Here is a 26,227-nt window from a genome sequence, read left to right on the forward strand (position 1 = left end):
ATCGGCAGCGCAAGGAAAACCTGTTCTATGGACACGCAGGGGATTGCACGCCCTACAGTCAGCACGGACAGGAGCGAGCATGGCGCTTGCAAGCACTGAATTAACTGCTCTTCTTGGAAAAGTGCATGTGCAATATTTTCTTTAATTATTACTGGCAATATGCATACTGTTTCTTTTGCAATTTGACATTGTGTTTTGTACTTTAATTCTGTTTTCATCAGGCCTTTTAATTAGTGCTGAAATTCTTATCCCTTGCTACAAAATGCCACTTCCTTAGACCATCAAACCTGTATTAGTTTTGTGCGAATCATTCCGATTATTTCAGGAGAGCAAGTGACAGGGTTATCTGTAGTAGGAACCTATAGTGCTCCGCCTCTGTGAGCATAATTCATGACAGGATCACTGCCAGTCATGTGCAGGCCAAGTTATACGTGACTGACACAATGCTGTAGTTTGATCTTGCTGAAAAAATCTTGGATGAAACTGTTTTTAAGTTTGCTCTTCTTTACCGTGTCCATTATCCTTGTGGTCAAGCATGGCCAATTCATAAAAGATGTAGGATAATAGATAATCATCTTAGATCCACTAATCTGTCATCATCATGTGCCTCATCTCCCTTAATAACTGAATGCCTTAACAGATGAAAGTCCTCGCAGAGGGAACCTCAAATTAATAATCCATTCAAATGGAACAAGACAGATATAAATGAACACAAGTAAACAGTGCTAGTCAACTGAGGGTGACTGCATCTTCCCTTCAGTGCTTCAGTCTGGGATGTGAGACGAGGTTGAGCGCTAAGAAGTGACCCCTGAAGACACGGACAGTGTTCAGCTCAGACATTCCTGGGGCAGTCCTTCAGCACCTTGGAAATGAAGGTGAATGTTGCTTCACCGCTGTGGATAGACGTATAAAAAGACAAATATCAAGGTTTTAGGTGCATCTTTCAGGCATTATCTTCATTTCATGTGTCAGCTCTTCCATTTCCTTTTAAAAAGTACCACATGTTTTACAGGGAGACTTTTTAAATGTAAAGTGTTTTTAAATGGCAAATGCAGATTAAAGAAACCAGAAGATTTGATCTAGGACGTAGAGCAGAGAAGTTGAAAGAGGAGGGGGATGAGCTACAGTGCTTGAGACATGGTCATTGCCTGTCCTGAGGAGATTATAAATGATGTTATTTATTGCCTCTGACTTACATGGGACCAAGTGCTTTTTTGTGGAGGATTGAATATACGTGCCAAGGTAAATGTGACAGTAATAGTCCTTTTCTGTTTCACTAAGTTAAACAAACTTGGGATGCCCGAGTGAGGTACTTACAACTCAAAACCTGATTTAGCACATGCTGGTATCTCAAGTGTGTGTATTCTGGCAGCTTACCCGCTAACAAGTCGTTGCACACGCAGGTTTCAAAATGTTTTGAAAACAGATTCTGTGTACAAAGGTTGTAAGGAAAGTAAAACAGAGATAGAGGCTATGGTACGGTTTCAAAGCAGCAGAGTTGTTACTTAGGACACTGTTCACAAGGAAAAGACAGCAGATGTAATGTTGAGTGGAAAGTCGTCTTCAGTTTATGAAATTGTATCTAAGGCTTTCTGATGTCTTGTGGGATCGAAATAGGCAGAGCATCTGGAGCTGGACAAGGAAGGAAATAATTTTTAGGATGAAAGGAAGAACATTTGAGAATGGCTTCAATTTAATGAACTATTTTCATCTTTGTTTAAAAGTGTAAACAGGCTGTCCTGTGTGAAAAAATATTCAAATCATAAGGAAAGGGGAAGATAAAAATCTATATAAGTAAGAAAGGTGTTTGTTTTGTTTTGTTTTGTTTTTTCCTTCAAGAGAAATTTATCCTTTTAATAATGTGAAAATCTGTTTTTACTGGAATGTTGAGGCAAACACTATTCCCTGTGTAGAATCAGAAAGTCAGAGCACGTTACTTGAGGGAATGGTGATGTATGATGATTAGGAGCCAAATCGCTCTTTCCTGATAGTCCCCAGAGGAATTTGGAGCTGCTGGTTGTGTGGTCAAGACTGAGAGGCCACAACACGTAGCACCATGCAGCTTAATGCTTCCAGCTATTTTCCCTTCAGTCGGCACTGCAACAATGCTAATGTCTACTTTGTAAAATTTCTTACTACACAAATCCTTTTATTTATTTATTTTTTCTTTCCTGAACTTCTTGATGCTTCCCACCTTTGCTAGTGTTTAATTTGCTGTCTGGTCTGAAATCTCTCGCTCCTTCCACCGGCCGGTTTGCCATTTTCACCTGCTTGGGAGCCTGGGGGCCACCACCTTCAGAGAAACCCTCTGGCAGAGGGGGAGATGAAACGTACCTCCTGCTTCAGCTTCCAGCAGGGCAGCGCTGCAAAGAGATCTCTTTCTTGTTCGGTGGCAGCAGGTTACGAATAGCAAAGTCACTTAATAATTTTCTTTCTGTTTAGGAATGGAAGTGCTTGTTGTTTTGTTTTTAGCATCCAGCTATTCAGGGACAGATGTGCAGAGGGGATGCCAGTGGTTTGTCCAGCAGAGCAGCAGGTGCCTGGCTGAGAAAAGCAGGGAAGGAAGAGTGACCTCCACCTCACCGTGCCCAGCCTCGGGGTGCTCACGGCCCTGCGTTCTGCCCTGAGGGCTTGGAGAGGGCGTGCTGTCTGTCCTGTTTGCTGATCGGGTTCAAAAAGTTCTCTGCGTTTAGCATAGCTTTGCCACTATGATACCATAGTGCAGCGTGCTTCTGACTGGCTGGCTTGTAGGGAAACGGAACGAAACAAAAAAAAAACAAACTTCTATTTAAGAGACAACACACAGAATTGAGAAGTTAGTGGAGTTCTTCTGGGGATGGGACACCGTTTTCCATTAAATAAGATAGATCCTAGTTGTTACGTGCAATGGATACACTTTTTTTTTAAGATGAAAAACAGAAAAGCAATGTGTTACTTATATTTGGTTGGAAGCAGACTCCCAGCAAGTTACTGCTTCTTTGCTCACGCTGAGAGTGCACGCTTAGCTGCCAGGTTACCTAAATCTACTACTAGCTATGGCTAAGAACAGTAGCTTTCTCTTGTAAAGTCTGATCAACAGAGACGGATGAAACTCTCAGTTTCAAAATTACTGCTTTTTTTCTGTCTTAATTTTAATTTTATCTTATTTTTTTGATTTCCAGTGTTGTACTTATGCGACGTGATGTTTGTGTGCTGTCTTTTAGGGGACGGCTCCTGGCAGTGCTGTGCGTGATAGATGACAATTCCTATGGTGGTACAACAGCTAGTGCTCAGGAGGCAGCCGAGCCAAAATACTGGTTTTCTTAAGGTCTTGCATTAATCACAGATGTTCTTAAGGCTTTTGTTTACCATTGTTGGTCAATTATTCTTGTGTGATAAGCTGTCGCAACCCTCCAATTTGGGTAAGTTTTTGTTTCATTTCTGCCAGTACTGCGGTGATTCAGCTTTGTTCTAATACAATTTTTTTTTAGCAGAAAAATCCTGCTTCAAGCTTCACTATGATAGTAATTTTTTTTTTTCTCTAATGTAATTTGGATTTTTCTTTAACTTTTTAAAAGGTAGTTTTGAAGACTGTCTTCACAGTCGTTTTTCATTGCAAAGGAGAAGTGAGGACTGATGGTTGATGGATCTGAAAGCGCCGTAGGGACCTTGCTTTCTGGTCACTGTGCCAGAGTGTTACCAGAGTTAGCGTTGCAGATCTGATTTCCTCCATAGTAATGATCAAGTGGCTGCCTCCATGAACTGTCTGAAATGCTATGAACAATCCGTTACAGCCTGGTACATTATTCTTATGTAAATGCAGGGAACTGTCCCTTGGTCTTATGGATACATGTAACAGCTAAACTTCAAAAAGATACCAAGAAAGAAGTGAATTGGACTTGAGAAGTCAAATCCAAGGAAAAGTCAAGTAGGAAATAAAAGACAAAAAAGATAGATTAACCCCCCTCCCCTGAGTTACAAATACTGAAGCTCCAATAAATTTATTCGACAAACTTAAAATATTTGGTGCACTTCTTTGTTCCAAATACTACTGGCTCACATAATGCAGTAAGGCCCGAAGTGTGTCATGTCCAAAGACAGTGCCACCTGTTGAGTGATCAGCAGTGCCTCCTGGCACATCCCAGCCCACAACAGGCATGCTGATCTCCTGGGGATTGCTCAGTCTGTTTTCCATGCTCAGCTGAAGGTATTGGAATTGGGCAAGTTGTTTGTGAAACTCTGGCAGAATCAGTGCTCTGAATTTGAGGACCGTAGGTGAATGTTTGCCTGTTAAGGCAGAAATGAATGGAAGCGCACTGAAAAACATGTTACCCCATGCTTCTATTCTTTTCTTCAAGCACCATCACTTTCAAAAGTGGGAGAGCTCGCTGTAGACTAAACAAGGGCTGGTTTTAATGCCAATAAACAGCTGCAGAGAATGTCCAAAAAATCCCTTTAAGATCAAAATTCAGGTCTTTAATGTCTCAAAAGCCCTTTGGGTACTCTTCCCAAATCTGATCATGTGATAGGAAAGATTGTTTGCTATCCTCATCCATCAGTCATGGAGGTGTGGTTATGCTTTTTTATTTTCTGTATTTTTAGAACATTCTAAAATTTTGCCTATGATTTCTGCCCTGCTTACTAAATCTTCTGTCTTCAGTAATTTTCCCACAATGATAGAAGTAGCTGCAGTGGTCTTGATTGATCTCAGTTGCCTTCCCTCTGGCTTGCAGACGTTACTCAACTCAGCAGCCCGATTTGTTAACTTGCACCAGCCTCAAAATAATTGCAGTTCTGATGAAAACCAACATTACTGTTCCTGATGGGTAGTCAGATGCCTCGTCAGTGCTGAGGAATTCCAGAAGGCCATCGTTGTGACTGAGTGGGCAGGAATGTGCTAGAGGAACGTCCGCATAGGTAAACATAAGTCTTCAAGCACAAGTTTTTTTCCAGCAAGCAAAAAATGCGTCTAAACCATGCCTGTGTGATGCTGACCTCAGACCTGAGGGTTGTAACTTGTAAGAGGCCTTGTCATTGTCACTCACAGCTCCCTTCTGTCCTTGTTGCAAACGTGGAGCAGCAGCAGCCGGAAAACCACAGGCAGTGCTTTTTGGCATCGTAAGAAAAAGGTACTGAGAATCAGAAAAAGGCGTCATTTTGCCAATGTGTAAAACATTGGAGTGTCCACACGTTGAGCACTGGGCGCAGTTTTGGTGGCTACATCTTAAGAAAGACGTAGGTTAGGGAAGGGACAGAGAAAGGTGACTCAAGCTCAAAGGGACGGCGTCGCTGCCCTGCGTGGAGCAGCAGTTTTTGTCATTTACAAGGCTCAGTTAGGAGAGGAGAAGCCGAGAGGGGCAAGGTGATAAAGATTTACAAAATCCTGAAGGTGGTGGGTAAGGTGAATGCAGAAGTTGACAGAAATCCCGCAGTACCAGAATTGCAGGGCACGTGATGAAACTGGTTGGGAATCAGTTTAAAACAGATTAAAGAAAGCATTTGTTTACACAGCAGGCAGTGAATTTATGCAACTTGCAGCCAGAGGATGTTTTGAAAACAGGCAGTCAGAGCAGGTTCAAGACAGGGTCAGGAGAAGTCCTGGTCAGCAGGTAGTGGTTGCACAGACCATGGTTTATAGATTCTCTCGAAACAGCACCTTCTGCTCCCCTGCTGGAGGCGCCTTCTGGACAAGGGGAGCTGTGGGTCTGACCCCACCGGGCACTTCTTACACTGAGCTCTACAGCTCCGTGGTATCTTTATGTCATTTGCTCAAAATTATATTCTCGTTTGTAGCAGGGTTAGGTGGAGGCATGAAGGCTCCTCTCTTTTTTTTTTTTTCATGTTCAGAAAGCTGTACCTCCCAGGGAGACTTTTGATCTACTTTTTTAAATTTATCAGTATTGCAAGCTGACATAGTTATTGCTTCATAGGAAACTGGAAAAAAATTCCTTCTTTCTAGCCAGGAAAAAAAGACTGGGAAGTCCATCTGGGAATGTGATTCATCTGGGTCACATTCATCATTTTCCTTTTGGATTGCAAGGAGAGGTTCAGGACAGTGCTCAGCTAGAAGTGATAAGATTTTATTTAGATTTAGCTTCCTTTAGTGTTTGTGGTGGGGAGCAGGTACACTTGTTTATGCAACAAGAGTCCAAACACCTTTTATCACTTGATCAGCACGACATACTCCTCGGTGTTCGGTTATGTCCTGCTGCGCTTTGAGCAATGTGAGTTCTTCAGCCTCTGCCTAAGTTGCCAGTGCTGCACATTGATGCAAGTAGTTGGGTGGACCTTGCTCCTGAGGGGGAGTAAAGCCTCAGTTAAAAGACATTGAATCTTAATCTGAAGAATGTGAGTAGCTCTTCTGTTAGAGCCTAAGAGAGTGTATTACACCATTTTCAAGTAAATGTGGTTTCGTAAAAATCTCTTAAAGTTAACTTCGGAATAGCAGCGGCTTGTAGGGTGGTAACCACTAGTAACTGGAAGACAGGATGCCTAGTGCTGTTAGTGGTTTTCTGTGCTATATTTTTAGTATGAATCTGGGTGGAAATCTTCTAAAAGCCATATTAATAAAGAGAACTTGGAGTCTATGCATAATTTTAAGACCGGAGAGGTTGCAAGGCTGAAAACATCCAATTTGAGCAAATGCTAATAGTGGCATAATAGGAAAAAGAGGAAAAAATGGTGAGGACATTCCTTTCAAAGGTATTTGTTTTAAACTTGACCCATTTTTAATCTGTTCTGCAGTGTATTTATTCTGCAGGAAGACTTTCTTAATAGAAGAGCTAGGTTATGTCCAAATCTGAACATAGTCAGGCTTCACCTTAGTCTAGTGTCAAACTGCTCTAGCATTCGTCACTAAGAAGGCTGTGCTAGCAATAGGTGTTATTCACGTGGATATATCCATCTGAATTTTTCTTGCTGGGGCATAGTTGTCTTGGAAGAATGCCGAGCATGAGCCCTGTGAGAGCTTCTCCCGCTCTCTTCCTGCCCTCCCTGTCCCTTCTTTCTCTTTCCACAACTCAGAAGTAAAATTTGATAGCTCAGAATGTAAATTAATCTGAAGTTAGATGAAAGTCTTTCCTTGAAAGAGACCATAAATCTCATCTGTAGACGTTGACTTCTCAGAATACAGAAAAGGAGCCTCTAGTTTATTTATTTGTTTTTAATGCCGAGTGCAAGTGTGTAAAGTAAAGCCTGCTCGGTCACGTCAGAACTGAAGAACAACGGAAAAGGCTGCTTCCTCAGACCAGAGAATAATTTCTTAAATTATGAAATATGTACATACAAATGTCGATGTTTACTACTCTGTGAACTGTTTTTAATATTTGCTGTTTGAAGCAGCTCTGTACCTTTTTTGGTTTGGTTTTGAGTATCTCCAGTCCAATGAAAATGCTGTTAAATGTCGATGCTGTATTCACTGATGAAATTAGTGTTTTAATTTGCATTAAATGAGGATGATGAGCCTATCTAAAAGCCACTCTTGGTGGGTGGGGAGGAAGGCACTAAAAGAGTACGACCAGAGTGGTTGGTAACATGATGAGCACTGACATTGGAGACATGACCTTAGGAGGCTTAGGATTTCAGTTGGTTTGGTGCCAGCCATGGCACGCAACAGTGAAAAACAAGTGGATGGAGAAAGCCTCCTTTGCTTTTTGTCACCTTCTAGGATGCGCCTGCCTGAAAAACTCAGGAGAAATTCACCGTCCTGCTGCCTTACGGCGTTACTGCTCTGGTGGCTGGGGAGGATGGCGGTGAGGTAGATGGCTTTGTGCCTTCCTCCCGCTTCCTAGAAATAATCAGCAGTGAGGATGAAGGAAGTGTGTGGGGAAATTAAGTCCTTCTCAAACCTGGCCTTTTAAGGAAGGCCAAAGTACAACATAAAACACCGCTGGGCTGCTTTTCTCATCCGTTGGCAGCCCTACCGCTCATCCAGATGGTACGCGGCTCCCGTTGGACCTAGGCGGGGACGGGGCCCAGGTGAGTGCAGGCCCGACTCTGCTGGGTTTGGGGAGACGCAGAGCCCCCCTTGCAGCACAGAGGTGTGCAGAGGGCCGTCAGACCCTGCGTGTTGCATTCCAGTGCTCGGGGATGAGTTTCAACACCTTTTCATCCAGGGGGGGAATAAAAAAATGGCAGCTGAAAGCACATGTCCGAGTACGCTTTTGAGGGAGAGAGGATTTGACAAACGCAGCATAAAGAGAAATGTAAGATGCTGAGATTCTCTCCGTGGCGAAGTAAAGCTGTAAACTGCATACCGAGAGTGATGAATTCAGAGCACTCGATATCCATTCAAGTGGCCTTGCTACTTAAAGCGTGGGCATTATTCTTCTGCAGATGGATGCTTACAGATAACGTTACAGCCTGCTCGCTGTGGAAGGGAGAGAGCTCTCAGCCTGTACAACTGGAGCCATTCTGTTTCTCTGTTTCTATGGAAGCTGTTTGTTGTGGTCTTCGTGGTGTGTTTTTTTTTTTTTTTTTTTCAACTATATTTGTAGAGCAGAAACTGAAATCCAATCCAACTTCCTAATATATGTGTATTCCTATTGGCAGTTGGATTTGAAGCTTTGCTTGGTTATTTAGCTGTGAGAGGTTGGCAGAAGCAGTCCAAAATACTCTTCTCTAATAATGAAGTAATTGACCATAACATAGCATGTCAGGGAGGGCTTCTTGGGCAGCTGCATCCTCCCAGCAGCTCGAGGCATAGGAGAGGCGGTGGAAGACATGCAGCTCCAAGCCGGCTGGGAAGTGGGGACAATCAGAGCTACTGTCCCCAGCTGCTGCTGCAGGACATTACCACAGATAGAAAAGATGCAGCTTGGTTGGATCAAATACAAAAGGAGCTTGTTAGAAAGAGGAAAAAACATCTGATAAGTTGTCAAATAAGCTGTGTCCAGACTTCTGTTTGTACCTCTGGCTAGCGTGGGGCTGGCAGCCTGTCTGTCACATTTGCCGTTAGAATGGGAGAATTACTTTAACGAGAAAATTAAATACTGAAGGCTGCAAACCTCTGCCTGGACTCCTGTCCCCTCCCTGTCTCAGGTTCCTGGTGCCGCAGAACATCAGACCTTGCAGGATTTGATTCCCGTGGCAGCCCTGTGAATCCAGCTGCCCCAGGCAGGAGCGACCCAGCCTGGCCACAGGCAGAGATGGCCGAAGCTACGAGCTGAGTGAGGTTTTGGCCTTTGGTGTTTTGTACCCTCCGGTTTCTCGTGGAGCAAAACATAAAGCATCCATATCATCTCTTCAGCCTTTCTGCTCCCACAAATCACTGAGCGCTGCATGGTTGCCCTTTCCTGGCTGTTCTAAAACAACCTATTTATTATGAGAAGGGTGAAGTCGTGTTGCACGATTTGAAAGGTAATTTCAGCACCTCCGTGGAAGTTATCTCAATATGTGAGATTTGTGACTTTTTATATTTAGCCCAAACTGTCTGCTGTAAATGGCATTTAGACTGGTTATAAAAAGGTAGCTAGCTCTCCATGACGTGCACTTGTATTTCATCGTACTTAAAAATACACATCTTTTTGTCCTCCCAAAATCCCTGCTCGGGGTAACGTTTGTTGGCAGAACATGAATTTACTTCCTTCACTTCCTTACTTGAGTAAGGATGAGATCAGGCTCCCTGTGCATCGGCTTTCTTGGCTGCACACTTGTCTTGATTCCCCCGATGGTGCTCAGCTTGCCTTCTAACTTTAGTTTCACGTAAACAGCCAGCAGTGGAACCCAGAGGTGTTGGTTTTCATTGAAGCAGATAGGAAAGCTCCAGCAAATGTTGAAGCTCTGCTGAGGCGCGCACAACTGTGCTGCAGAGAACGCTGTCCCGCTGGGCTCTGGCGGTGCGGTGACTTGATGTAACCTTTCCCCCAGCCAATCTTAGCGTCTAATTGTAGGAGAAAGCGGTGCAGTTACATAGTTGCTTGGCTGTTTAGGAAAAACAGTGTATGACCGTGATGGTCTGCGTTGATGGCTGTTCTCGATGCCTTCTTGCAGCCTTGGGGTAATGCTGCAAGAGAAATAAGGTTGATGAATTCCTTCCAAACATTTGGTGAATGGTGTGAAAACAGAATACAGGGGAGGTCTGACACTTCAATACTGTTGTTTTATCTGCAATAAATATTCTTATTGACTTACAGCTCAGTTGCACTATCTAAAGGTTCGTTGTACTCAGTGTTGGAGCTGTGGGAAGGCTGCATCTAGAGCGGTGGTTCCCAGCTGGTGTGCAGGGGCATGCAGGAGAGCTAGCAGGCTGTTAGATAGGCTTTGAAATGCGGGGTAATTCTAACTGCCTCTCCGAACTGTTGCGTTTGGTTTATCAGCATGTCAGGTGGAGGTGTGTGGAGCAGCGGGGAAGGAGCCGGCGATGGGTGGGTGCAGCAGAACGCTGCGAAGCTGTGGGGAAGGTTTGGCTGCGGGGGTGTCGGGACACAGCGAGTACGAACCTCACGTTAGAGGAGTGTTCCCGTGAGCTCACCTTGTTTCTTTGTGTACACGTTGGAGCTCTCACCTGCTGCCTGCAGATGTTCCTGTGTTCGTGGTAACCAGCAAGATTGCGACCTCGTGGTTGCGTTAGTGACACATCCCACACTCCTGCTTGTTTTGGTTGTTCTGTGTGGTTACTATAAACATCGTGCTACACGTGAAACAGAGCTAACCCCGTCTTTCCACTTGTTTAAAAATTTTTCACCTCACTTGGTGACCATTCAGTGATCAGCAAAACTGGTGCAGCAAGGACCAGGATTTGCTGCAGCAGCCGTGCAGAGGTTGGTACCCGGGGATGCTCAGCGGCTGCTGCGGCGTGCGCAGGCCGGGGGCTCGGTGCTCGCCCCATGACTCGAACCAGTCAGGCACTTTTTCCAAAAAGAGGTAGGGATGGGATGACGGAAGAAAAACATAAAGCAGACCACTTGTTTTGCACTGTGTTTAGTTAATGGCCTTTCAAATTTGTAAACAGCATTTCTCGCAAATGATAATGTAAGCAGCGATGTAGTAATCAGCCCGGGTGTTTGTGACTTCCCACCGCCCCGCCGGTCCGTCTACAAGCGAAGTCAGCTGCAGGAGGAGCTGCGGGCTTGGGGGCAGGAGCACGGGCAGCTTCCCCGGCTGGAAAGGGGCCAGATCCAGCAACGTGCGGAGGGGCGGCTGGGCCCCGCTGAAACTCAATCCAGGGACAGATAAATTCTTCTCAAAGTCAAAGCAAGCAGTGCCTTCCTGCAGGTCTCCTGTCTTCTTCACAGCCCACGAGGCGGAAGGGTGAGCTGCTCTGTGTGGCAGCACAGACTGCTGCTACCACAGTATTTGGTCTTCACCGAAACAATGGCCACCAATGCAGACAATATTTTATAGCAGGAGGGCTAGGTGTTGCTTGGTAACCCAGCTGGGGTCGTTTGGGTATTGTAGGTACCAGGGGCTCTTAAAAGCTTTTTTTTTTTTTTTTTTCTCCTTTTTTTCTTTTTTTCTGATAAGGGTTAAAATGTCAGAAAGTAAACATCAGGTTATTTTCTCACAAGAGCCTCTTTAGGAGCTTTCTGTTGAGCTAAAATAAAAGCAATACTAACTAAAATCAGCCAAACCACTAAAAACTTTGTTTGCGAGGGAGTTGCCAGCTGAACTGGTTACTGGCGGTGCCTCGTTTGTGACATGGTAGCCAAGCTATCGCTTGGCATCTGCAGGTCATTTGGGGATGCGCAGGAAAGGAGATGGTCAGCTCGTGATCACTTCAGGGAGCTCTGTGAACAGCGCACTGATGTTCCTTGTGAAGCGGCTGAGATCTGGGTTGTGAGTTCTGTGCAGATGTGCTTGTGAGACTCTGCAGATACCTGCGGGTTTGCAGCCATCTCTCACCCCCAAAAGCCTGAACCAGCTCCTTTTGGGTACTGCTGGTAACCGGGTTCTATTTGAATGTCGCTTTGCGGAAATGAAGGCAGAAGGTAAGGCAGCCTGATGTTCATCACACATTTTGAAGCAATGTTGATGACCACACAACGTGCCACAGCTGCTAAGTGTAAAAAGTGATTTCAGTGTTTCTCTTTTCTCCCTCAGTTAGCCTATGAGCTGTTTCAAACATGCGTCACAAGGGCTTTGAAAGCTTCTGGATCATTTGTTTTGGGGTTGGCTATTTTCTAGTGATGGATAAATCCGTGCACGTGGTCCCATAGCTAACACCGATGGGAAACATGGCACAAACTGTAGACATTTGAAGGAAATTGTAAGAAAAATCTTGCTTTCTGCTAACCCATATCAGCAAAGTGTGAGTGCCTGTGTAGTTTGAGTGACATATATCAATATAGGTTGATATACATATTCTATGTAATCAGTCTCCCTGTACAGATGTATAGAGAGAGAGACATCATAGCACAGTTCTGTGGCAAAGGAAGGCGAAGAGTAGGCACCCTCACATAAAAACACGTGTGTGTAGCTAATAGCAGCCAGGGCTGCTGGGGAGGTGCTGAGGGTGACCTGTGCCGCAGAGCCAGGCGAGCCTTGTGTCCCTCCCCACCTCTCCGGCTGCTTCCCCCTTTGAAGCAGGCGAGCTCTCGGGCTGCAGCCTGGAGTTGGATTTGCGTAATATTGCAGGAAGTGCAGTGTTTTAAAACTACTGTTGTTGTTTTGTCCTTCGTTTAGGCACAGCATGTTTTGATTTGCATGGACAATATTTTAAAGAGTGGATGCTTTAGAAATATAAACAACCAGGAAGCAGAAGGCAGCTGCTTTCTGTTACTATTTAATATTATGCACATCTATGGCCTCTAAGTAATGGGTACTTGTTTACATATTACAGAATATGGATTATAATGCTATAAACATATTGTTCAGGGTTGCATGTCGGTTTCCCAAGTCAGAAGAAAGAAAAGCGGCGCTGGCTTTCCCAAGTCCTCGTGAGGAGGCAGTGAGCGCGGGCGGAGGCAGCAGCTGGGCTGTCTGGGGCCGCCGCTCCATGGCGCAGGTACCGGCCCCGCTGCGCTGAAACCTGCTCATTGCTAGGAAGGAACTGGGCTTCCTGAGGGCTTGTTATAAATGAAGATTGTAGCACAGGATTTTTGTAACCAGATCTGATCTGTAAACCGTTAAGTGAAGGGGAAGGTCGTCTTCAAATCTTGTAAAGTAAAATGTCAGCAGACATCTGTGTTCTTATCTGGCTTAATCATTTTTTTCAGTGGGAACTGTGGGGTGTTTCCAAAATCCTGCTCTCTTCTCCTGCATTTCCATTAATTCTGTGACCTGACTTTCAATGAAGCATAACTCTGCTTAGTGAAGTAATATGTTTGAAGTGGCCAGTTCAACACTGGAAATATACAGCTCTGAAATCTTGCACGTGTCTGAATACGTTACTATTTTTTGCTGTCCTAAGATTGCTCTGACTGAGAACAGCGCAAAAAAATGTGTTGTTTACTTCATTCTTGAAAGCTTAAGATGAGAAATAATATAGCAGCAAGAAATTGTCTGCACATGGAAAAGGACTGAAGAGGATGGAAGCGTGTGTGGGCATACTCTTAACCACACCTGGAAGGTAGATGCGAAATAAAAACAGTAGCAAAGGAGTATTTATTTAATAAACAGTTACATTTACAGTTATGAAAAGACTGTGCTAGCAATAATCTTGATTGTGTAAATTATCATAGAATCACAGAATGGGTTGGGTTGGAAGGGACCCTAAAGCCCACCCAGGGCCAGCCCCCTGCCCTGGGCAGGGACATCGCCTCCCATGAGCTGTGAACATCAAACTTGCTAATATTTTTGACACCTTTCATAGCTGAAGGATGAATTTTACCATGCGTTGTATCAGTGTCCCTCCGCCTAAATTTATTGGAAAGCTTTATCTGGTCATCCTCAGGAGCACGGCTGGTGAGAACACTGCACCTTCCAGCCCTTCCAGGCAATACTCGGAGCAGCTCTGATGTGTTGCTGGTGTCGAACAGTGACCTTGAAGTTTGGAAGGAAGCCCTCTCTAAATTTCAGGTGCTGTATTTGTTTGAAAGCCATGCTTTGTTGTGTCAATACTCAAGTAACTGAAAATTGCGGAGTTGTATTTACAGTAGAACTTGTCACACCTTTCAGTTATTATTTCTGAAAGCTGTGGCTCCCACTATGCTGCACGTGCCAGCCTTCATGCTCCGCAGGCCTTGAGGCATCTTCTCCTACCAGCTGTGACTTGTAGCTAGAAGAGAACCGCAGACAAAAAGAAAAGGTGGAAAGCTGGTTTCACCCTGCTGAAACACCAGGACACCGACCTATGGAAAGTTCCCTGTGTTTGTATTTCATCTTGGTGTCAGTAGAACAAGGTGTCTACAGATGCTGCAGGAGCTCTGACTTCTAATTGTCGTGATTCTTAGTTGAAATGAAACGTTTCATTAAGCATCCTACCTAGTTGGTAACGAGAAATGAAGCACGTCTGAGAAGTTGAAAGGGATTTTTTTAAGCAGATGATGATGCAGTTATTGGGACAGTGGATAAAATGTAACAGAAAGCTATCATTACCCATACAGGAAGTAGTTATCTGTAGAAAATTACTGTTCCTTGCTTTTCTTCCTCCTTCCAAGAGAGTTCTGATTTCTGAGAGCACTCGGAATTTGTGTTAGGCATCGTAAATTGTGTCTGACAATAACGAAGTTTGTGGGTTTTGTTTTTCAGCTGAGACAGGGAGCTGACCTGATGTTGAGGTTTTTTGTTTTTCCAGAAATGAACCAAACTATATTTTTTTTTTTCATGCAATTATAGCCTACTTTAGCTCATCTTTGTATATATGCATACTTGTAGGCAAGGGTCATTACACGCTTTCATTTTGTATGATGCACGTGATAAGGAGCAATTCATGTTGCAGGAAATTGTGATGCACACTGTGCACTGATGACATTCTGAACTGCAAGGTGTGTGTATTTTATATATGACAGAGTTGCATGGGTGTTTTCTCTAGTTTCCTATGTGTTTCAAAAAGATGAAATGTCCCCTCAAAAAACCTTTCTAATAATATGAAACATTGCCTGTTACTGGAAAACAGATGGAAAACTAGCACAGACTGGCATCTCTTCGGTTGTTGTGCTGGGCATGTGTTGTTTGGTTTCTTCCCCCAAAGCCCATGAAAATCAAAGATAAAACTAGCGTTTTTATTATAAAACTTAATTAAAGCTTTCATTGAAGAGAAATGGACCTAAAATCAGACTTAAATGATTTTTGATGCAGGCACGAATAGGCAGCTAGCAAGTAGAAGTCTAGATACTTTCTGCTGTTCTTCACCTGTTCTCCTAACTGGAGCAAAGACATCTGCAGTCCCTTCTGCTAGGTGTGCAGGGAGCTTCCAAGCATATGAAGATCTTCAAAAAATGAATGCAGTAGTTTGCTGGACAAGGAAAGGGATGCAAGGAGAATTCTAAAAAGGTATCTTCTGAAAGTGGAAAAGGTTTTGGAAGGCACAGGCAGAGAAATGCAGCTCAATGAGCTGGATAGTTCGCTTAGAATACCAGTTCTTCAACTTGTTCCATTCAAGCTTATTTATTGATCATATTAATTTTTTGCTTTTTTCTCTCAAAGTTGGAAGTATTTCAAATACGGTTATGTTGCCTGTATTAACAAAAATATTTTTATTTTCATTTTCCCTTGGATAATTAAGGAATTATTCCAGGGAATTTAATAGCTTTTTGGTGAGAATTTTTTATCTACTGCTTCTCTGTTGTCCCTGGCAGCACACTACCTTCATTTTTTGATACTAGTTGCATAAAGGATGTCTCATGAGCAATTTAGGGGTATTCTGGTTCCTATCTTTTAGAAAGTTTTCTTAGAACATACTTATTTGTTACTACCTGCTACTGTTCCCTCAGGTATATGGATTTTCAGGACAGACACAGGTAGACAGGATCTTTGGGAGTGACTTCCCACGAGATACACTGAATGACAGAGCTGCTTGGCTGTGGTCTTACTGTGGTTTGGGTTACCTTTATAACTAAGATCCAAGCTGCAAGAGTTTTTCTAAAAACTGCTCTGTTGCTTGTTACAACCACGGATATTTTTGCTCTGCGTATCAGGGTGCCTCCATCTCAGGCATTTGCTGGGACTGCACTTGCTCCTTGAGGTATATTGCAGGCTTCTGGTTTCTAAATGATATGATGAGGCTGAGCAGAACGTTACTCGCCTCGTTTGACCTCCCACATACGATACACAAGCCGTGAAATCTCATGTACTATTTAAGAATTTAATACACTCTTTGTATAACGTAACAGCGACAGTAGCGACAAAGCACTGCTCTGAGCAAAACTGCTTATGCCAACAGATGATCTGTGAGCAGTGGGACTAATGAGGCCCTACTTCCTATAGATTTCTCCTCCATTTATTATATGATGTGTCCTTTCCTTCCCCCAGCACACCTTTGCCCTGTCTGCCAGACACGGTGCTGGGGTGGGTGCCGGTCCCTGTGGTCTCCGTTGCCTCTTGAGCCATGCTGGCTGGAGCTGTGCCTCAGAAGAGGAGTCCTTTACTCGGCCGGAGATTTTTACAAAATATCAGGCAACCTGGTATATCTGAGATCTCATGTCCTTGCCAAAATGAAGTTGAATTTTATGTCCGGTTTAGGTGGTCAGCTCTCTGTTCTATCAATCGCACGAGCTCCATTTATTCAGGAAGCCTGACCAAAGAAACCGATGCAAGCTGAGGTTTCTTGGCTATGGCTGGCCATACTTTCTTCTTTTGGCGACCAGCCATGCTGCTCGTGCTGTTCTGTTTCTGTGCTAACTGCCCATATTTCTGCTTCTCTCCAGATGAATGTCTTTGCCCCTTAACTGGCTTGTTTAGCTGCCATTTGGGCAATCTGCTCAGCAATTGCCCTGAAGGAAAAGTTTTTGTGCCTAGAAATGCTCTTTTCAGGCTATTTTAATCAATGGATTTTTTGAGGTGCGGCTGAACGTTAACAAAGATCCCAGTAGTGGGATACACAGTTGTTAAAACACCTGATGCCAAAAGGAAGCATAGGGTCATGTCAAACTCAGGAATTTGTCTTGAGGACCTTTACGTTTATATGGCAAAGTTTATCCTTATTCCTAACCCTCCTTGCCTCTTTTAGCAAATTTCAATTTTTGACTTGCTAAGGGATAAAAGTAGGGCTAGTTCTGGACATCAAGGAACTTGTGCTACATCATCAGCTCCGATTGGAACGAATGAGACTCGTAGTCTCAGTTAGCACTTGCCAGACAGTATTTCATGAAACCCTTCCTAAAACTGTTATTGATGCTCAACCAATATAAAATTAAATTTCTTGCTGTTTCAGGAGAAGTTTTCTTCTATGTAACAGAGTAACATCTCGGATTAAGTGAACACAAAGGAGTGATTAATGTAGTTTATTTGTTGTGGGGTTTAGCTGTAGCATCGACTGTACTTGTAGCCACTGAGACTGTCAGCAGCCCAAGATAGTTAAAAGTTCCTCTCTTGGTTAAAAAGACGGGGTGGCAGATGGTGTAAGTTCATGTCCTAGGTTATAAGAACATGAGAACTTTCTATTTGATGAGCTTGTACAGTGTAGTCATACCATGTCATACAGTGGCTTTATATATATTTTGTCAAGGTTAATGTTCAGTGGCTGTTTTTAATCATTGATTAACCAAGACATCTTAATGATGTTTTAATGAGATGTAATATCATGTACAGATCCTTTTGTGTGCATGCTAAGCCTTTAATCCGTATTACTCTATGCTTTTAATTTTCTATTGACTTACGCTAATAGCTTCTGCAGGGTTATCCGTAATACTGGATGTGACAACTGATGGAAGATTTATGTGTCACAATAACACGGTACCTATCATCTGGCAAGATACTTGCTGATACTGTTGCGAACAACTCCCATTATATGGGGAAATCTTCTCCTTGGCATGCTTTGAAAAAGTTAAAGAATTACTGAATTGAAATGCCTGGCTGCAAATTCTGCGATGAGAACAACTTTTACCTACTTTGACTTTTGCTTGTGAAACCGTACAGTCTAATAATGCTAGGTTGGTGTTGAAATGAGGTTATTAATGTGAGTGTTGATCGGTTTCCCTTTTGAAATCATAGCAACTGAGCAAGTGAAGACTAGTCTGTTTAAGCCGTTCGTATCTTTCAAATACAATATTGGCAGGCATTCAGGCTTTTAGGATTTCACAGAGCGGAGCTCTAAAGAAACAGCAGTAAAGGACTTACTTGATTTCTCTGATCGGTGTTTGTCCTTTGGATTTAACTCACAGCTGTATCCCAGTAGGTGCCTGGAGAGCCTGTCAGGTGCTGCTTCCTCTGCCCATGGACTTGCGGCTTGAGGTAGCCCCTTGTTTGGAATCCATTACGTTGCCTTTGTGCCCTGTCATCACCCTCTGTTTACTCCTTTCTTGTTACCGTGGTTTCTGAAAATAAGCTGGATGACAATTGTTTTGAAAGCCTCATCCATATACAACCAACCGTTTCAGTGTTCCAATGGTACAGAGGGTGGCTGAGCCACGAGCTGCCTCAGACCTCGCTGAAGTCTTCGGCATTATTTTTAAGGCTAATCCCGTCGCAGCCCAGAATATCACAAAGTCAGTGCGAGCGGAAGGGTGGAACTCATGTTCTATGAATAAAAAAACCACATTCTTATGTTGGAATTTTGTTGCATTTTCCAGTTAATTCTATTTGCATGTAGAGTTTTCTTAATTTTACAAATCTGATCTAATGTAGAATAATGCTTGGCAATATATAGTCAGGAAAATCTCAAAGGCTGTGTCATTTTTTAAACACTGATAACTTCGTCCCTGCCCCGTGCGTATGTGTTCTTGTTTAAGACCATGCAGTATGAGTAGAGTAGAATCAGCTGGTGCCTTGGATTTCAGTTGTCAGGATTAAAGGATTCTGAACAGCAGGTTTGAAGTTCTGAGAAGGGGAAAATGCTGCATGGATGCACCATTACAGCCATGTGTGGCAGTGGGAGAGGAAGTAGGTCTCTGGCGACTCCTGCCTGATCTAACCAGAAGGCCACCCTCGTGCTGTCCTGAAGCCCAGGTTTGTTGCATGTGTGCCATTCACCTTGCAAGATGAAGCCATCAAGTCCACAGACGGCAGCTATTTGTGATCCAGTTGTCACCAACACTGCTGGAAACATCTTAGGGCTGGAGACACGGGTGGTGAGCAGCTGATGGAGGGGGAGCAGGGGTCCCAAGCCTCCCGAGCACGGCTGCTCACGAGGCACTGGGGAGGTCAGCTCAGATGAGTACAGATTACTATGGTTAAATAATCTTCTGGTGCAGCTTCAAGTTATAACAAACTTGACTGCGGCTTTTTGCCTCTTACCGAAGGCCTTCTCCTTGTCTTTTAACAGAGCACTACCTCTGTTTTTAGCTGCTATTTCTGTTGCAGCTTTTGTATTAAGTCACGGTAAATGGTGTCAAAATAACCTGTGCTTTGCATCTACTTCAGCTTTCTGAACTTCTTGTTACATTTTATCTACTTCATCCCATTTCATTTCTGCAAATCCCCTCCTGTGCTCTCTTGGCTTGTTTTTGAGTGTGTTTTCCAGCACCTCCTTATTATCATTATTATCCTCTTTGATATTTAATGTGCCGTTGTTGGGAATTGAGGAAGTGTTTCATCCAAAATCACTGCCGAACTTCCTTTCCACGCTGCTGCCAGAAGTGCTGCAGACTAGCTACTTAATTTGCACTGGCAAAATTTCAAAGGGAAGGTCAGCTGGCCAGGTTATCCCCCACGGGGCTTCTGTATGTCTTCCTTTTCAATTCCATTTCTCTTCCGTCTTGTTCCCCTTACTGTCCATGGGGAGGAAATGGCTCCAGCTAAGCCGAATGGTGCAAAACCTTGCTTTAAGGTGGAACTCTTACAATTTAGCGTGTGTCACAAATATAATTTCAAGGTAAATGGGACTAATTATGCAGGGGCTTGTTGTTACTTTTTTTAATAAGATAGGGTGAGAAAAGCAGGGAGGAGAAGTGGCAATGATGGCCGCAGGAATGGGGAAATAGACCACGGCGCAGAAAGGCGAGGGAAATACAAGTTCACAGGAAGATAACGAACACGATTCAGTGGCTGAGTTGTATTCTAATGCTCTGGAAGCTACACGGGGTGTTCGGAGTTGCTCAGCTCTACTGCTGATGTAGTTTCTTTGATATAGTATGAGCACAGCTTCCATGCACTCAAGATGGTCAAATTTAACTGTGTGTATTTAAATTGGCAGCAAGTTGAGGGTGTGTGAGTGCATCTAAAAGTGCATTGATCATCTGCTTCCCCATAGGGATGGAGCAGTTGTAATGGTGCCCAGCGTTGCTGAGTTTTACTGAATTCCAAATGACCATAAAAGTAATAAGTAAAATAAAAAAATCTCCACTAAGAAAGCTCCTTTGAGAAACAAAGTGCAGAGTGAAGATGTGTTTCTGAATGCTACTTGTTAACGTGGCTGATATATAGTTACATTTTTTAATAAAGATAAACACTGAGCAGTGGTTTTCTCTTTGACAGATACAGCCATAAACACTGCACTCGTAACATTATTTTCAGTCCTGAAACAGAAGGAATTTCTCTGGGTAAGCTGGGCTCAGCCTTGAGGTGATTACTCAGCCTGGACTGTTAGCAAAGGAAGGGGAAAGATCCAGACCTTCTGCCCTTAGAAAACTGAAAGAACAAAAAATAATAATCCCACTTACAGTGTAGTGCTTTTTCATGAGAGATACTTTTCTCATGTTTTCCATTTCATCAGAAAGAAGGAAAAAAAAACACAACCTGGATCTAGGGCTGCATCTCTTTGGTTTGTAACTTGTAACTGCTGGGCGGTCCTCTTGTTTTAATGCTCAGCTGCATCACAGCAAGGAAAGTTGCAGCATTTATTTATTAAACAGAGTCTATTGATAGAATTAAAGGTCTTTCTTTTTAAACCCAGCCGTATCTTGTTTCTTTTAAGAAAAACAAAAACTCAATACATTTTTCCCCATAACTGAACAGATATTTAATCAGAAATTCAATTAGATCAGTTTTGTTCAACCTCGTAACTGCTGCTGATTTGGCATACCAGAGCAGGGGATGCATTACACATTTTTTCTGTGGTGAATTACTATTTCCAGTATCTACATACCAGGGCAGACAGCTGGCTTCTTTCCTGCTCCTTACAGGTGGAAAAGGACAAACCCGACCTCTAATGATGTCACTCTCTCCTGTGCTAGGTGTTCGCTGGCAGTTGGTCCTTGCTTTCGTGCCTGTGGCAGCAGCCTTTCTTGCTGACTTCAGTGAAGACTTTAGTTTTGTCTTGCGTGAGTGTAAGTCAGGTTGGCGTGCTGTATAGCTGAAATTAGATGTACAAGCTCTTTCCTGGGCAGAAGCTCGCCCAAAGAACGGCAGTGGCTTAGTTGGTGTTTTCTCATTACACTCACAACACAGGAAATGGGAGTATGAGCTTCATAAGTGTGAGAATGTTGTTCTGTTCATCTTATGTCTTATAGCTTTGTTTATTCCTGCCATCTCTTCCTGGGTAACGGAGAAGACTCTCCCCTTGTGGGGAGGATGGCTTTTTCCCTGTGCTATACGTGATAGGTGTAAATTTTGTCTGAGTTCATAGCAGAAAGACAGTACAACCTATTACTTGTCTTGAGGTGCCTCCATCAGTAAATAATTACCTATATGAAGAAGAAAAAGGGGATGAAAACACCAAATCCAATTACTCGGTCAGGTAGGAAAGGACTTGGTGAAACCAAATCATCGGTAATTCCCTATTTATGATGTTCACAAGAAAGCTGAAATAGGCATTTTGGGGTACAATGAAGAAAAGCTTGTCTAGGCTTATTAAATGTAGATTATAGCCTGTCAAGTTAAATAGCAACGTTGTAATTACCTTGTTTAGTTCTATTTTGAATTCCTTTTGTTAGAACTCAGACTGCAATTAACATACTAGAGCAACCATTGTTTCTTCTTGCATTCCTTTACTCTTTCAAGGTCTGTGTGAGATTGGGAAAATTGTACTGTATGTATGCATCTCTTTGAAAAGGAGTTATTTGAGCTAGTTTAAGTTTTGGTTGATGTTTTTAATTTATCCGAATGGGATACTTCCCATATCTGTGTGCACGTTAGCAATGCCAAGAAAAATGCAAACAGACACTCCTTAGGATCATGAGTGTGGCGAACACAAAGACATGGACAAATTCAGCTTTTAAGTAGACTTGTGGCAATTCATTATAATTAGACGATGGCTCATGCAAAAGTCACCAAGAGCTGTAACCGAGTTTTTCAGCACTATTTAAGGTGTTTACCCTGTGCCAGACTTCTAAAGACACTTTGTTACCTGGGCAGATCACAGGTGCCCAGGTCAGGCGCTGACTGGGGTTTGTGAAGTTCTGCACAAGTCTCCTGGTGTGTTTTCATGATGGCTATCTATTTAATTTCAACCTTTTGTTCACGACCTTTTTATTTTTGTATTAAGTAGATGAGTTCATTATGTGCTAAAGCCCTCTTTAATCTGTACAGAATAAGATGCATTGTACAACCCTAAGTAAACAACAAATGCATTTGTTCCTTGTTTGTTGTTTCAAATAAGATGCTGGTGGGACAGGAACAGTTTTGGAGAATATCTTTGGTTTAGCAAGGCTGATAGCAGGACTGGGATGTGATCTTCCTGCAGCAGATGTAGAAAAATCTCCTGTTTCTTCAGTCAGGGGTGATCTTTTAATTCCCCTGGCTCTGTTGCCTTCAGGGACACCTTCAGAGCTGTTTCACGTTGCTGTCAGCATTGTGTCCCACGGGTGTCCGGCCGTCACAGGGTACTGAGCAGCTCGGCGTTTGGGAGCTGTGCTTTGCCCCAGTATGTTCATCCCTGATGAAGCAGTTGCATTTATTTGCCACATTGGTCACAGAACTTCAACAGCTACTGCACGTTCTTACTTCTTTTGCAATGGAATGACCCCGTGGAAGGACATTTCTATCGGTGTTTTTGGGGTGGGACGCACTGCTGGCCCCATACATAGAAGCTTTAACTGGTGACTGAAGTCTTTTACTTGAGGATCACTTGGGTTTCTGCATTTGTTGAAACATTTGGTCTTTGGGTACCTTTTAACAAGGGTGGATTGTGAGGAGGGAGTAAGGATTGCACTGTGAGGTTATTTTAACAGTGCACCTACTTTATGTATGAAAATTCAGTTAACTTCAGGAAAGATATATTGGTAAATTGTCTAGACACCCTGCTCGTTGAGAATCTCAACTTCAGGTATGCCTCTCCAGCTCCCCCATAATGGAAATAAAATGCGGTATCGACTTATTTTTAGTTACTGGATTTAAGAATGGGCCTTGTGCTGTAATAGGAACTCCAGTTGGTTGTGTTGTATCCTGCCTGGACTAATAGATTGGAGCTGAAATTGCTGCCAGCTGGAACGTGCCTGAGTGTTATCTGCGTGTGTGTTGTAACAGATGTTGAGCAGAGACTACTTGTCAGAGGTACCTTAGAGTAACTTTTAAAGATACTTGTTTGTTTCAGTACATTTTTCTTGCATCACTAATCTTTTCCGTAGAGTCAACCACAAAGTGCATTATTGGGGACTCCAGCTAAAGCTTGTGGTGAATAGGAAATAGATTAAACACAGGTTTTCCCTTCTCTGTGCTTGCCAACAGTGATGTCAGTGGTTTTAATGATCCTTACCTCAGCTCACTGTAGTCGTCGTGCTCTCTATTAAAACACTTGTCTTCCGCACTGTTTTCATATGTTGTTAAGGAAATGCTGATGGCTGTTGATAAGAAACAATGGGGTATCCAGCTGATGACTTCAGCGCCGTAGAAGGTGCTTTCTCCTCGAAACATACTGTAATCGTTCACTGAGGAGAGAAGACCATGCCAAAAAATTAAAAACTATTCCTTTGAGTCTAACACAGAGTATTTGTACTCTGAAAGTGAGGACGGGGCTTTTAGCTAGAAGTTGTGCACAAACGAGAATTCCCTGGAGCAAAGCCCTGCAGGTTGGCAGTTTCCAGTGACCCAGTGCTCTCAGAAGGGCTGCTTCCTGGGCATTTGGGGCAGTTAGACAAATGGTGGTAGTAGCAGGCGTTGTTGTTCTCAGGTGCGCAGTTCTTGTTTTGGGAAGGAGATTCGTAAAAGGAACTGGGGAGCTGAAAGCAAATCACTGCAATCAGTAGTCTCAGAGGGTCCATAACATACAGTCTCATTTTTTCCCCTCACAACGTCAGAAGAAAATTGCTCCTTCTCCAGTACAGCTTGTTTTTCTGAAATCGTAGAAAATGTGTAGCAGGTTTTAAACACCTGCATTACCACCCCAAGAACTGGAATAGCTTTGGATTGTTTTTCATTTGTTTAATTAAAGTTTTAAAGGTGTGGGGGTGTTCTGGTTAGGCCAAAACAATGAGTTTTTAAATGGACTTCTAGACCTTGGAAAGCAATAGGAATTCTTTAAAACTACTTCTAAAGAGTCCTCCTTAATGATGCTAGTTCTTCTTACACGATCACGGACACTGGTGGACTGGAATATCATTACTGACTAAAACAACTGGTGGGGGCTGAGTTTTGATCTGGTAATGCTTCCCAATTAACTTGCAAGAGTTTCTTTTTCCTGCTTGATACTTCACCACCACCAACCAACATATTTTGTAGAGGGGGTGACAAGTAGGTTTCCATGCTGTACTGAAGATACCGGATGGAGGTGCAGTAACAAGGTTGAAGACAGGGTCCATGCCCTTGTCACACCTGCAGTTGAAGTTTGGATGAAACACAGCGCATTCCTGTTCATACCCTGCACGACTGTTTCGTCACCCCAAGTCTCAAGCTCCCAGATGTTTCAGCCTGCTGGGTTTTGTTTTCTTCTATTCCTTTGATACGTGCTCAGGACTTCAATATGCGAGTGGCTGGGTTGCTGTAACTGTGATTATCCTCAGTACTATTTTCTTAGTGAATTCCTCTAGGAAGTGTTTTCTTTTTCGGACAGACGTGTTATTCTTTCTTCCTTTGCTTTTCTGACTTCTCAATCCAGCAATGCTGCTCACTCGCCTGTGAGTAGCACTTGGACTACATGGACTGAAAGGGTGAGGAATTGAATTGGATAAACCATTGTGTTTTCTAGGTTGTATATTTCAGTGGAGATTACCTGAATGCTAGTTAAGAGATGCGATAGTTAATCGTGACACTGCAAATTATTACTTATATATTTTAAATTCCTTTAATACAGTAAGCCCCAACGAGGTGGGCACCTGTCCCCTTGCCCTGTCCCTGCAGGGTCAGGCCGGGGCCCTGCTGCTGGTCACCAACCTCTTCCTGCAGCCCTGCTGGGCCCCAGCTGGGTGTGAAACGCACACTTCCATGCACACATCACTCCTCAATTTAATTTAAGCCGTTTCTTCTTTGTCGTTAGTCTTTACTAATGCAGTATGGCATTACTGGCTAATTTTAGGTGCAGCATAGCTGAAAGCTGCAAGGCTCTGCGAAGCTGTATATAGATCCCCTGGTAGGAACATTCCAGTAGATCGCAACACGAGTGCAGAAGAAAGCTGAAAGTAAATAAGAGATCTGTGAGATAATTCTCTGGGGAGTTTTCACAGCATACCACACATCACTTGCAAGGATAGGCTTTCCTTTCACTTGAAGGACCACACAAAGTAAATGCTGTTTCTTGGGCAATTAAAGAATATAGGACAGGAGGTCTTTTCAGTCTTGTACTTCAACGTGTCTATGGGAAGCCTTTATTTGTACTGAGGAAAATACGCTATTTACAGATCTTTTCAGGAGCATAGTTAATATTGAGTACAGAAATAGACACACATTTATGTAAAATCTAAGTCTTGCTTCATCAGTTTCTATGTGAAACTCCCCAAATGTAAATGGCATCAGTCCTCTAACCCCAGCTCAAACAAAAATAGTATTCATTTCACGGGGGTGTTACTCAGGCCCCAGTGGGTCCGGCTGCGTATGGCTGCAGGCGAGGAGGGATGGTCTGGGCTTGTGCACGCTGCGGTCTGAGGGCTGGGAGGGGGCTGGCTGCTGATGGGCGCTGTGGGGTGCCCCCCGTGCGACTCCAGCCCTGGTTCCTCCAGCAGGGGAACCGCGTCCTGCCAGGGGCTGAAGGGTCTGCCCTGGGGTTCCCAGTGGGATGCGAGACGGAGGGGCACAGAGAGCCCCGCTCCATCGTGTGGATGCAAAACGTGGCATTTGTGGGTGGCCAGGAAGCCCTGCAAGGAGTCCCAAATCTTGTAGTGGTTAAAAATGCCAGCAGCAGGCTAGTGGTTTGAGCTTTTCCTTCTTTCCTTCTTTCCTTCTTTCCTTCTTTCCTTCTTTCCTT

General features: G+C 43.5%; 1 protein-coding gene across 3 annotated transcripts in view; it reads left to right on the forward strand.

Moving 5' to 3' along the window:
- The window catches only part of IRS1 (insulin receptor substrate 1), a 52,196-nt gene that overhangs the window by 24,496 nt on the left and 1,473 nt on the right, over positions 1 to 26,227 (forward strand). The gene's annotated exons all lie outside the window — the stretch shown is intronic.

Source organism: Oxyura jamaicensis, chromosome 9, assembly GCF_011077185.1.
Source record: "Oxyura jamaicensis isolate SHBP4307 breed ruddy duck chromosome 9, BPBGC_Ojam_1.0, whole genome shotgun sequence".
Classification (NCBI taxonomy): domain Eukaryota; kingdom Metazoa; phylum Chordata; class Aves; order Anseriformes; family Anatidae; genus Oxyura; species Oxyura jamaicensis.